A 12,672-nucleotide genomic window follows, 5' to 3' on the forward strand; every position below is an offset into this window, starting at 1 on the left:
ACAACGTCACTACATTGGGTCTCCTGACTCCTGAACAAATTCCTTATTCTGCATCCTTTTACCTATTTCTATACCCCCTTGCCCTGGCTGTACCCTTCCTCCCCTGAGTTCTACCGCTTTTGGATTCCTGTCCCCTTTGCTAGCTTAGTATACGTGTATGAAAAAGATCTAGATAGCAGGTGTCTTAATGGGAATGCACAGGACATCATTCAGAAGGTATACCAACGGGAAGATCAAACTGGTATCGCAGCGGGAGTGGATCACCGGTGAGTTGGCGTTGCTCCGAACATCTTATTGGAAACTCAAGGCATTCGAAGAGGTCGGTAACGAAACCACGAAGAGGTGATCTAGTGATACAAAGTTCTCTGCTAAGTAAGACCCTGGAGAACGTATGTCTACTGGCAATGCTGGTGTCCTCGTCAGACTACTCCATGGATATCCAGTATGCATTAGATACAGGTCAGCGGTCTTGCCGCCAGGCAACAGAAAGCAACACGCATGCAATTTTTCGGTCATCGGCTTGCTACCTGGTAGAGCGCTAAATATCCAAGTCTACCCCTCTGGCTGATAATACATTAATGCCGAGTAACTACAACGATCAGAAAGATAGGGGCCAACATTATTTTACTGTCGTAACACTAATCGCTTGCAAACAGACGCAAAGTAGGTGGCGCTCTCAATTTTACTTTCAGGTATTCATGTACGTACCCATTTGGTCCAGCAGTAAAACATATATTTTACTGAGTTCGTAATGAAAAGTATCGTCGTATTATTACTATACTATGTCTATTGTGCTATTGCTCAATTCTGCGTTTTGCGTTTTTTCATTTGCAACTGTACGTAAAATCCACAGGGGAGTCCTTAGCTATTTAGCTACGGCTGATTGGCAGACCTATGCATACCTTGAAAGCCCCTTAGCTTACCCAAAACCATGTATAACTTTTGTTAGTTTGTAATGAAGAGAGTTGTTTTAGAAAAATACACGCCTTTGTCCTTGGAAGGAATAATGTTCCTCGTCCGTGCCAAATAGTGGCCAAACGAAGTCGAAACATTGCCATTTCGTAAAAACCTACTCCTACAACTCCAATTTATATTTCTATTCAGAGTATAGCAAAACTGCCAACTGATGGCCATGAAATTATCAAGTCAATATGTCCGTCTAATTAACCCTAGGTAGCTTAGATTTTATTATATGCACATCTACTCGTAAGCCGATATCGCTGTCACAGATACGACTACGCAGCATTGAAGCTACGGGTCATCTGTCAGGCCTAGCGCGGCATGACACAGGCACAATGAAGGCAAATCGCGTAATTATTAGGCACTGATGCTAGCGGTGACCGCGGTTGCGAGGGCGCCACGCGAGAAGACTGGACTGAATAGAAGGCGTCCGAGGCAGCCACAAGTGGTCTGAACGATACGTTAGAATCGTCCCAGCTAACTATGCGCTGCAACTAACAATGACAACAATCACGTCAAATGGCGTTCGGAAGTTAGTCATTATAACTCTCTGCCGTCGACGTATACGGGGTGACCCGTAGAGGACGTAACGACCGTACCAAAGAGACGTGACCGACTTCGGCGGTTGAGAAACAAAAGCTGCGAAATAAGAGGTACGGTGGCATGGTATGTTGAAGGCATCAGGGAAATCAGCTCAGAGTTTACAAGTGATCAGAGTTAAGCTGTGTCATTGTCGAAGTAATGCTGAATTTCTGCGGAAGTTTTGTCAAGAAACAGTGCGCGTTACCAACCTGAACCTTTAATTGTGCGGTGAACCCTGGCTTATAAATACGTATATGCATTTATGTTTGCTATTTTAAACGTTATAGGTAAAACTGTTGACCCTGCTTTCTAAAAAAGCCGGCAAGAGATAGAAGGGCGACTTGGGACATGTGCAGTTTTCCATGACAGCCTGCATCCAAGCCTATACCACTGCAATGGCTATGGTAAGACTTCCCGAAGGCTCCGCCGTCCTTCTGCTGTCAAAGACAGCTGACACGGTTGAAGGGTGTTCTTTATACAGGAATAGCAATAAGCAACAAGCGACAAGCTATAGGCTACAAGATAATTCATCTTTCGAGGGTTGATCCTGTGTTCTGTTACGTGCGATGCAGCTCACAGGTGGCTTATGACTTCGCAAAAAGGTTCTATGACTTAAGCAGTACACGATAAATTCCACACGTAAGGATAAAGGTAGTCGCTTGCTATGTATGTCGCGTACTTTTTGGCAAAACATATATGTAATTAACTATCAGAAGGCAAGTACTTTGTCGGTTTTTGCTTCTAGCATTTGTTGTAACATGTTATGCAGCAGCAGCAGCAACAACGTTTTGAGATAGTGTTTCTTAGAAAATTGGTGAATTCAGAATAGTAAAGATTAGCAATAAGACTTGCTTCGTTGCTTACCATTGCAATTGTAGCTAAGTGGTTGCGTTTCACTGATCTGGGTCGGTTCTTAAGATTTTCTCTGGGGTTTAATGCATCAGATATTTATCTGAGTAAATATCCACATACGTTTCTGATAACTTCTGACGACTCTCACCCATCGTTATTCACTAGTGAGCAAATTATAAAAGTGTCTTTTTACATGCTTGCAATAATACGAAGAAAATAACGTGACGTTTTCGTACGCAACGAGTTTGAAGTAAGTAGATGATCGATTCTGTATATTTAAGTATCGCATACGGCGACTGAATTTGGCAGTAAGTGGCACACGGTACAACCGATAGCCTGTTGTTTAACGACGGAGATAAACATAGGAAAACACAAAAGCACATAGCTTCACAATGCGATTATGCCCGTCCTAATCGACCTACCCCCATAAGCTCGTTTGCATTTATGTTCTAGCGTACTTTGTCCTTTGTTGAATGTTCTATTCACGTAAACAGTCTGATCTTTTATACCTGTAAGTACGTCAGAGAATATCGATTAACAGTTGACATCGTATAAAATATGATCGAACTAAGATCAAATAAAGAAAAACTAGAAATATAGATAAATAATGACTGGACGATGCTGACAGGCAAAATAAATGAAGACTAATGTTTGAGGTACGCAAGGTTATTTAACTTTATACACAGGGCGGTAATATGAAGGCCTTTACAAGTGAGTTGCTGAGCATGGCATATAGGTCACAAAAGCTAACGAATGCCTTTAAGCGCATTGCAGTCAAATGGAAGGTGAAGAGTATGTCATGGGTCTAGCGTGAAATATATCATGGAGTCTAGTGGTGCGTAATTATTAATTGCATGCGGGTAGGACAAATAGGAACACTGTAGCGTACGTATATTTGCTACCCCTCTACGTACGCTGTTATTTGAAAAGTATTACAGAGTGCGTGTTTTTTAGATGAAATAAAACAATGCCCACATACGTTTCACACGACAAACCATAAAAGTGCTACATTGCATTGCAGGCCATATAATCCAGGTAGAGCAAAATTATAAATAGATAAAGAAATGGCACCAGAAGAAGCGCAACAAAAATCCTTCTCAAAATAAGGTACACCGGCAATTCTGTATGCAATCGAATAGAATAGAGCCCGGACCAAACTCGCACCAACCACTACGTATGTCATAGTCTTCGACATAGTTCTTTTCTCTGCCTTGCTTTTCTGCTCTCTATTTCTACAGAATAAAAACGCCGCCGTTTTCCCGTGCGTCCGGCTGGATCCTTTGCTCTGCCACCACTGTACATTTTCCAGTTGCTCCGTTCGCTGAAGCGAGTGATTCGCACGGGATGGACCTTAGCAGGCTCTCCTTTTCCGGGGCTAAAAACTGTGATTCTATTGTTCGGGACTTCTCCATTCCGCCCTCCTGAGGTCCTAAAGAACGAGAATGACTATGGGACCGGCTGCGGCTGTCTAAACGTTGGCCTTCGATTTTCTTTCCTTCTATCCAGTAGGCGCCGGTATTCGCTGCTCGTGGACCGGCCACTAAGGGATCCTAAAAATCACTGATACAATCCGCCACTACTATCTCGACTTTTCTTTTCCCTGTTTCGCTACGAGCCGCCGCAAATGGGTAGGATACAGTCTTCGCTGTTCAATTTATCTGTTATTCGTTTTTCCACGTTTTTTTTCATCTTCTAAGATAATACCCCTTACTTTTCTGATGAGGGTGGTTGGCCGCATGGAAAATTCCGTCTTCCGTATATGGACAGGGTTTTGTCCACAGGCATCTACGTGAGTTCGTAAGGTTTTGCTAGTGCACTAAGACGATGTGCCTTAGGAGCAAAGCGAAAGCTGCGCGTAGACACGTTCGGTGTAAAAGGACACGTCGGTTGAAAGCGTCTGAGGGGCGCATCGAGCGGCAGACAGCAAACGCAGGCTATAGAGATAGAAGTATTTAGAGGGACAGTGGGAAAGAAAAGGAGACTGGAAAGAAGCGGAACAAAGAAAGTAAGCCTAGGGGGGTGACAAGATGAACGTACCTTATTGTAATGGATGCATAGCGCAAACAGCAATATCGTTGCAATTGTAAAAAGGCTTGTACTTCGGCAAAAGGATCGATCGGAGCGCTTTGCGACTATGTCTGGATAGCGCGTAACGCTTTAAAGTCGTGCTAGTTTTATCGGAGGCTCAGACTTTCCTGCAGAGGTTGGCTAGGGGCAAAAGCAATTAGACCTAGCAATCTTTGGCTAAGCGTAGAACGGTTAATGGTCCGCCACCGAAGGGGCAAATTCTATTGCAGCCCTTGAAAATAGCGGCAGGATGGGTGATTGGCCTTGTTTAAAAACTCAGTTGGACTACCGAACAAACACGTCGGGACTGCATAGGGCATCATAAAATGAAGGCAAGCGTGCGTTAGATAACAAGTTTGTCTTATAATGCTGCGTGATGATTATCGACGGCGATTGACAAAAGAAAGAGTCGGGGCAAATTTTCCGAACACGACACAAGACATACAACAAGAGAATGTGTTTCGTAAATAGAGTGATTTCGATTACAGTCAAACCAGTGAAAAATCAAAATTTTATTTGGTTAAACATGGTGGCCTTCTTAAATGGATTTACTCATAACCCAAGTCCAAGCGCACCTAATTCGAGCGGAACGGTTATTTAATTACACCCCCGCGCAGCATTGAAGAGCATGAAATACTACGGAAATGCTTCTGGGCGTGCGACTCCACTAAGGCACCTCCACCGGGTGTTTACGTTTTTTCAAATTGTTACTTTTCAACAACTATTACTTGTTTCTATAATGTATAATACAACAACGATTTTATTATTTCTTCTTTTAGAACAGAAACCCTTGCTAATGATATTGATGGATAGATTTCTAGTGAAATGATATTTACCATTAATCAATAGAACGTCGACTATCAATCAACTAATTATAAGAACCTGAATTTATTAGATTTATTACTAAGCTTAAAGTTTTCTGACTGGGACCGTGAAGCCTAACTATGAAATTCTAGTAGAAATTCAATGGTACTTAATTAACGATGCTCGCTCCCATCAATGCAATCGCTATCATGAAGTAATTCATGGCAATACAAAGACGAGCGCTGCTTATCTAATGGACAGTCGTTAATCGATAAAGGCTGTAATAGCGATAGTACAAATTAGGAAATAAAGTACTTTTCAATTGACGAACGTAGCCTGAACATGTGGGACCATTTTTCTAAGTTTAAACAACACTTATCTATACCTATAGAAGCCTGTATACATCAAAATCACGTTCAGCCTTTTTCAATTCTAAGGACGGTAGAAAAATGAAGCGACGCCCAAAATAAACTAGGACGGTATTCGTTTTGCCTTGTAGATATGGTCAGATTGCTACGGTGCTTTAAGCATCAGGATTTTTTTCAAAGAAAGCATTATTGGCTATCATAGAGTGACAGTCTCTCATTGAAAATGAGTAGACATTTTGGGCCAAACGTAGGACCCGGGAAGGCTGTGTTCGATCTTATATTGACTCTCTATACAGAATAAGCCATCCAACCCTTATGATGTTAACTCGTAATAAAATAAGGCTGCCGTTTAATTTTTACTTAGATATAAAATCCGTGATTTAGTCTTCTTTTAATCATAACACGTATTGCCTAAATACGTGTTCTAATTAGGATAATTATCCCCTCGTCGAAAGTACGCAGGGAATATCGGAAGCTGTAGAGTTACGCGCACGTATTGTGTAAATCACAATCTGAAGCAATCTGTGGCAACTCTTCTTACCTTGAGAAAAGAAGGGTGTATTCAAATTGTAAGTTGATCTCACGCCCCTCGTATCTGTACAAGCTCCCTTTGGCCTAAAAGTGGGCCGCTAAATTGTAGGCAAAAAGAAATAGACGCTAACTGTACGTCCGATTCTGTATGAACGGTATTTGTTTACGAGCAGTTATAACTAATACGTCTGGCTGAACATAGAATTTGTTAAAGTTACTAGAATAGGAAGAATATGTTGACCTGTAGAGTCTGGAGGACGCGCAGCGTATATATACATTTACCATGTAAGTTGCGTATTAAATCATCGCGCCAGCATCAAAAGATACGCGCAAGCAGATTAGTAATGTTGGGAGTAGTAATCTTAGCTGTCGTTTAAGGGTCGATGTTTTCGTAAGTTTTTCGTAAAAATGTGATGTTTCGTAATTAGTTGTTACTACGCTTGTGCTAGATAAAACCCAGATGAACGCTATTTGCTAAGATTTGTTTGCCATCGTGAAAATTTGCCCAGCTGACTCCGTACCGGCTCGGATGACGACGCATGTGTGCAACAGAAAAAATTGCAATAAGCTTCGATAATATTGGAATTAGCACAGCTCATCCATGAATTCTGCATGTTAAAAGAACGTGTTCGTACTGAAGAGCCGATAGCCCGTTCGGTCGTGCAGCGTTTGTTCATTTAGTATCAAAAACACATTCACTGAATGATCGTCTTCAAAGCGGTTGACTAAAAGCCGGAGTTTTTATTAATTACTAACTAAGATTAATAACTGTAATTGGATGGAAAACTAAACAACAGTCGAAACAATAGACTGCGAAGTATTAACTGGCAAAAACTGTTCCACCGACCAAAAAACGGGATGACGACCGTTTTTTCGGGGGCTATGGGGTTGTCTAAAGTGAGCATTTTGAAAAAGAGAAAAACCATAATGGGCCGTAATACACATAACAAATAACAGAACGTACGGCAAATTTGCTCTACTAAAAACGCACCGTCGCCGATTTCACTGCTTACTAATGGCAAGTTTATGGTCTACTTACCGTATTTACTCTATCTGGTTTTGTAGGCTCGAAATTTTGCTTGGCAGACAGATTTCTTATCAAATGAAGCGCGATCATATTTATGAACACTTATTTTGCAGGCCAAGATGATAGCTGCTATTTGGACGGATTAAAGGGGTACGAGCGTCGTTGCTGAACGTGTATACATAGACTTCCCGGGATCTTAATTTACGTTGAAAAAAGTAGTTTGTTTTTTGATTAGGCTGCGCACTTCTTAGACAGTCTACGTTAACCCATTTTGTATACGGCTCCACTTGGTCAACAAAAAAAAAAACGATGACTTAACTAACTGGAAAGAACGCGTAGTAAAACGAAATGCTATGCAATATGCATTGCGGAGCGTGATTATTTGGCATATAACCCGTACTAACTAGCTAGGACTATCTATTGCCAAATGTCAGTGGGAAGTGAGTGCGATTTGCTTGATGGCATCTGATATCGGGGGGTACAAGTTTACCCCTTGTGAAATGGCACAGGTTGTTGACGGGTTACGTTTGATGGACACTCCAATGCTGTGAAACTGTTAGTTTTATATCGGGATATGTATTCTTGTTGGACCGAAAATACGTTTATAGGCGGAACTAATATTTCAAGAAAGAGACAGTTGTACGAATAACCTTGCTCAGCAGGTTATACACTCATCGTATTAAAATGATCATTTAACACGTACAGAGTCATATGTTACAGGTAACATTAACTGACGCTGTAGCTCAGAAGTGCTTGCTGCCTCAAATGAGCGTTTTAATGGTAGGTCAGTTTCCAGTCAAAAGATGAAAATGTTATCCGTATAGCCAACAGCACCCCAACTCTCTAAAGAGCGACGTCTTAAGACCAATTACACATAGCTAATGAGAAAGGGTCTATTAGGTTTAGCGTGTAGTGGCATGCAGCAGTAATCGAAGAAGGCTGTCGAATACCGTAGACCCTGTTCGGCGTTGAAGCGAATACGTCTCAGGCCTCAACGCGGTATCTACGCAGTTAGTAGGTCCATATTTTTTAATGTAGCTAACGATACGTGTAAAGGTCACACACGCTGGCATAGAAGTAAGGCCACTACCAAACGTTGCTGATACCCGTCATTTGTATGCGCAAAACACGCATAGCTCCGAAGACAACAAATCGCTTATTAGTTATAGACCTACCTATGGGTCTTACTAATGGCAACGTTTTCATTTTTCACCTTATTCATTGCTGTCCTTGAAAGCGTTCGAAGGTGTCCGTCCTTTCTCCGCCATAGCTTCTTTTTTGCTGGTTCTGTTAACATTTCACGCCTCATACAAAAGCTGCGATCCGAGATAGAACGACCTGTTGTGGACTCTCCTTCAAAGAGATACGCTTATGCTATTACCGAACCTGATGCCGTTCTAGCTTATGAAAGTGTGGGTTACCGCTGCCACCAGCTTTAACTAATGAAGGGGATAGAAAAGAAACGCGCAGTAACGAATAGGAAAAACTTGTTCATAGCCAAAGTCGTACGATAAGCAAAGCTCTTTAGCTGTGCTACTAAGTTTTCCGGTGAACTTTTATCATGCAATGCATCTATACAGATACACACATAAACAGGCAAGCGTGCTGCACACGCGTTCATTCAGTTTCGTGTAACAGCAGGACGCCCATGGCGCGGCCTCGAGCTCCGTTTGCCCGTACTTTGTTCCTGCGACCGAGCAACTACGGCCATTTGCAAAGTAAGGGCACGATCGTATCTACCATTGCTACCACTATTACTTGTCCTGCTGCGAGACCCGCATTTGGGAAGCGACTCTGAGAACAGTGTTAACAGTTACGGCACCGGCCGTCATCTGAGGAGCTGCAGCACATCTCGCCTTTCAAGTGTGAGGAAGAAAGAATGAGAACTGTTGGCAGTAAGTACAGTTTCTACAGAACGGCATAGGATTGGGAATGGAAGTCGACAACGTAGGAATGGCAGGCAGCGAATGCAGAGAAGAATTCTATTTTGTCTTCGGGGATTCGCGAGCCAAATTAATCATTTTGTGCCGACTGCTGTGTTCGTGTGAAACTGAGCTAAACACGATGCAGAACTGGAGGATCCCCAGGGTTGGGCTTAGGCCTAGTAGCCCTATCAAGCCAGAGACCATTATCTAACCGAAGCCTATTCTCGCTCGATCTTTTCCTGCTACCCTTGCTCAAAGCTGCCTGTCTGTCTATTTGCTCGCTGACCCCTACAGTTAAGCCAACCAGTAGCTCTGAATTGGCATAGAAACTCCGAGCAAAATGAAATAGGCAGACAAGCTGTCTGGAGACCAGTGTGGGGCGATTAGCATTTCGAAATGTAACCGAGGAAACTGAAGGGATAAATGTAGAAACTAGATGTGCAGAAGCAGGGGAGGGGAAAAAGTGCCACGTGTAAAAAAGAGCTAGATAAAATAACCGTGTACCTTTCTGATTGGCCCCATTTGGATCAATTGAGTCGAAACTATGGCCAACGGGTGGAAGAAGGGCAAATATATCAATTTCGATGACATGTGCTCAGGATTCAGGCAAGGGACGCTATAATGAATCGCACCAAACGTTCGCGGAATTGTCAGTGTTTGCCCTGTGATGATTACACAGGAAAAAGAGATGATTCTATGAGAACCGTGTAGCCTATTGTAGCAATCTGCTTAGCGGACGAATCCTGAATAATGCTTACAAATAGAGGGTGTGAAGAACCTTCTTTATACTTCTCTCTCGCGTTCTCTCTCTCTCTCTCTCTTTCTATCCTTCGCTCACTAAAGAAATCAATGACGGCTCTATTCAGTTCACCGGCATATCGATGAATAGAGATGGACAGAAAGAATATGTATGAAAATAAACCTGTGTGTATATATACGTAGATGACAGTAAATAGCGCCGTTCCTTCATCGTCGAGTACTTTCACCATTCAGCAGCTGTAGCAGCAAAATCCATGAGCCGCAAGCACAGCCGTTATGGCAAATGACTTCAATTGTGATGAAAATCCGTCTATCTGTGACCCTTAGAAAAATAGAAAAACTTACTTTATCTCAACTAAGGGCCGAGAACAACGTGCCACAGTTAGTCAAACATCGTCGGCCAGCGGCGCTCGAACTTTGTTGGTCGCTTTGTAGCGCCTTTTACGGTAGCCTATGGTAGTTCCAACCCTCATAGATGACCATATGCACCATCGAACATGCATGGACCTTTATCAGTTGCTTGCTTATTTATAACTCCGTTGTATATGACTACTACTTGCATACTTCAGCACTCTGACCAATCCCTCCAACGAGGTCAGTCTGAGAAGAAGGAAAAACTCTCAGAAGAGCGCTTATGGCTATAGAAATCTCGTCTTGTCAGAGACCCATTCGTGACTAAGGAAGAGATGCTATAAAGAAGGCCAAGAAAGACGGCTAGACGGATGTCGCAGAAAGAGAAAATCCACTATGTGGGAACCAGGGGCCCAGCAAGCCCATAGTACAACAGCGCTAGCGTTTGCTTGACCAACCGCATTGAACGTAGCGTCGTTCCCCCGAGGGCCTTTGCAAGTTTTCTTCGCACTGTTACCGGTGCCATGGAGGCCTCGAAATGTCTGTTGTCGTCCTCGGTTCCCGCCGAGTTATCCCTCCAACTTCCTGCGTGATAATGTAAGATGGCCCACGGTGGTTTATATTTAGAACTGGTGTTGGAGGTTGGATGGGATGTAGACTAGTACATCTATCGTTCCGATTTTTGCCTTGTGTGCTGTTTTGTCTGTCCTCAGGCAATGTGGGCGGGGCAGAAGTAGAGTTCTAAGATAGCCTAAAAATAGAAATAACTGGAAGATGAGCTGCTGACAACTGCTCCGAAATCTATAGGTAATTTTTGCAACAACATAACTACATCAGCCATTTATTTCTATTTTTCAAGAGAAATAAAAGGACACGCCAATTTAAAGCTAGCTATGGTTGTGTGAATGTGACTGAGTGTAGCAATCTCTAAATACTAGAACGTAAAGGTCGTAGTTTCTTGCAGCTAGGTCTAGAAAACATCGAGAGAGGGATTAATTTTTTCCCTTAGTACAGTACGCCACATGGTTAGCAATCGCGAAATACTCGAATGATAGCAAGTCTTCTTCTTTTGATAATGAGACTTATTGTATGTTGAAAAGTTCTAATCTAACCGAACTTACCACATGGCCCCTGGTCGCTTCGTTCCTAGAATGCCCTCGTCATTAGCTTAATTTAAACAAAGCTCTCTCTGTCGTGCTATCGAAACAGAGTTTCTCGACTCTGGCAGACAGGTATCTCAAACCCCCTCAAAACCCGCCAACAAGCTTAAATGACCTTCCTTTTCCCCAAAGCCACTTTCCTTTAGACTTCTTCTAGCGTTTCTAGCAGCCCCTCAGAGTCTCCGAGTTAATCTAGGGGAAGCCGTTTATTACCTCGTAGAAACATAGCCTTTTGTTTCAAGGTAGAAGGCTCTCAATTACTGAAACAAAGGCTTTCACACGCTAAACCGTTCCTTGCTTGTGGTCCTAGTCAACCTAGGCGTGTTGCCAATTAAAAATATTGCTCTAGCGATATTCGACCCTGTATTCGGCCACCAATTGTTGTAGTGATCAAAAAACGTTGACATTTATACAGTCGTATATTGCTCATCTCTTATTAGTTAGGCGAAATCATGTGGTTCCGCGGAATCGAACATTTTATATTAGCAATTATCGTGCTGAATATTTAAGGCATCAAGATAACCTTTTCTATTTTTGCTTCTGCATGCATTAGTAAACTAGGTAAAACTCTACCCATATATAAACTGACTTACTTACTCATTTGACGAAATAAAATATTGGAGATTAATTACGTCTTGATGACCATCAAAAAGCCGAACAAGGCCAAGGGAGTTATGAATCCGAAATGACGAAGGACATAGCTAAGTCGACTGCAGTGAACGTTTCCTTTTTGCAGAAAGAGATTTCCTTTGACCGTTGAAGCCCAGTTTATGGTAGCTTAAACACATCAAAAATAACACATTACGTTTCAAAGTGCTTTAAGTCATACATGGCTCACTTCTGTGCTTATGGTATTGCCCATGATAATGGCTTTCTCTGTTCACCTGCCACTTTATTATGTTCTATAATTGAGATTCCCAGATTCACCTGCAGGCTAAGCCCTGAGAGTTTCGAGTGAATCGGCACTAAAAAAATTGGTCATTTAAGAATACGAAAAAACCTTAAGCCTCGAGAGTTTTTAGGCAATTCATAGAATGCCGTTTCTCCTAGTTTTCCATCAGTAGACTATATTCCCACTGGCCAGTAAGCAGCCTGAATTTGATTGAAGTCGGGGAACAGAGGCCATCGTAGCTCCTATCAAACGTTGTGAAATGTCCTAATCTGGGTCATTTACGCGTCTAGACAGATTTGCCTTCGCCTCCATAGGTTCTTAGCAAAATCAGCTTGTCTCCGAAAATCCGGCGTGGTGCGGACCCGCGGAAGAATCGAGAACCTGGTACCGTTCA

At 42.5% G+C, this 12,672-nt stretch overlaps 1 protein-coding gene across 5 annotated transcripts in view; it reads left to right on the forward strand.

Moving 5' to 3' along the window:
• Positions 1-12,672, forward strand: part of LOC111243940 (uncharacterized) — a 253,678-nt gene that overhangs the window by 69,885 nt on the left and 171,121 nt on the right. The gene's annotated exons all lie outside the window — the stretch shown is intronic.

Source organism: Varroa destructor, unplaced genomic scaffold, assembly GCF_002443255.2.
Source record: "Varroa destructor unplaced genomic scaffold, Vdes_3.0 BEIS01000002.1, whole genome shotgun sequence".
Taxonomy (NCBI): domain Eukaryota; kingdom Metazoa; phylum Arthropoda; class Arachnida; order Mesostigmata; family Varroidae; genus Varroa; species Varroa destructor.